Here is a 1,583-nt window from a genome sequence, read left to right as displayed (position 1 = left end):
AGGCATGCAGCATAACTCAGCTCACCTTAAACCTTTCCTCAAGAGTGTCCTAAAAGAACTCCCTTCAGAGCCATTTGGGGTCACCATAATGCAATTTACTTCTGAAGAAGCAGTTATTGTCATGAAAAGAGAACCACATCTAACTGCTGTGGATATTCTCCACTTTCTGGAATTCTGTAGTAAGTTTATAAGGTTGGCGATATACTCGATATACTCGAGTCACTGAGTAGCTTTTCATTATCTTTAGTTGTTGCATTCTCAAATAATACAAACTATCTTTACATTAACTGTCATATGCCATACAAAAGATAAACACTGCAAAAAAAAAAAAAGGGAATGCATTCCAGAACCAAATGAGAGGCCAGAGATAATCTGCTGATCACTAAGGGTGCCTATGTGTGCGTCCTCAGCGGTCTTCATTTCTTTAATGGAAAAAGAAAACCTCATGAGTCGACTTTTTCATTGTGAGCCGATCCCAAGAGCCTATCACCCTGCACTTCAAATACGTAAGCAGTCCTATTTCTGAACAAAGTGGAAATAAAAATGAGTGACTGCCGAAAGGAAGACTGAACAATGGGAAAACATACACTTCCAAAGAGAAACGGGAAAAGATGGGAAGGAACACTCACACATAATACAATCTAAACCTTTTTTTTTTTTAAATTTAATTCAATGTTAAGCATCTTAGCTGCCCTGGCTTAGGTTTAGGGAGGGGTGCCTCTAATGAAATGAATCTGAAACATCAGCATTAGGTGACAAGGGCCTGGATGGCAGCCTGGCTAAAGCAGCCTTGTCCCTGACAGCTGTCAGCTTGCCTCGAATACTGACTCACCACAGTGGCAACCTCTACGTCAGGGTGCCTCACCGGTGCCAGCTCAGAGGCAAGTTCCTGCTCATTCTGCAGGTCGGCACCCCTACGTAGCACTTGACCAGAGTTGGAGGAGTTGGCCAGTGCCCACTGCAAAGTCTTTTTCCTCCTCCCGGTTTCCCTCCCTGAAATCCAATTAACGTGCAACCTAGGGAAGCACAAACCCAAAACAAGGGGGAAACACTCCCAGCTCCAGGACCACATACTGTCCTCTCAAAGACCTTGGATACTGATTTAGTCCACCCCAAAACAGCGGTCCTACAATGAACGCCTAATACGGCGTTTCTACTGCTGTGCCTCTGCAAATCTCCTCCTTGCTTACTGTCACGTCGGGAGGAGAGGGGAGCCCCGGGAAGGCATGGGCAGAGTTGACACCCCAGGAACCGTGTCCAGAGCCCTTTTTCCCTTGCCCCCCACACCTCAGAGGTCTGTCACTCCAGGAGAAGAGAGGCAGCAAACTTAAAACCAAACACATTCGCACGACTTGGCAAACGTCTTTCCCATCGCGGTCCCAGGCACCCCGTCCCCAGCATGCCTTTCCAGGAGTCCGGGGGTTCTTCTTTCCCCCAAGACTGATGAACCGGCTTCGTCCCAAAGCCACCTGGCGACACCATCTGCCACCGGGGGTGGAGACACCTTGTCCAGTTCTCCATACCATGGGATCCCCTTCCTATTTCCTCCCCCCCCCCCCGCTTCCCCTCCAGCAGGCGCGGAC

General features: G+C 48.5%; 1 protein-coding gene across 2 annotated transcripts in view; it reads right to left on the bottom strand.

Moving 5' to 3' along the window:
• KIAA0513 (KIAA0513 ortholog) overlaps window positions 1–1,583 on the bottom strand; it is a 118,714-nt gene that overhangs the window by 53,126 nt on the left and 64,005 nt on the right. The gene's annotated exons all lie outside the window — the stretch shown is intronic.

The sequence above is a fragment of the Pteropus alecto genome, unplaced genomic scaffold (genome assembly GCF_000325575.1).
Source record: "Pteropus alecto unplaced genomic scaffold, ASM32557v1 scaffold7, whole genome shotgun sequence".
Lineage (NCBI taxonomy): Eukaryota > Metazoa > Chordata > Mammalia > Chiroptera > Pteropodidae > Pteropus > Pteropus alecto.
Note: the sequence above shows the minus strand (reverse complement) of the source record. Positions and strands in the feature narration are given on the sequence as shown.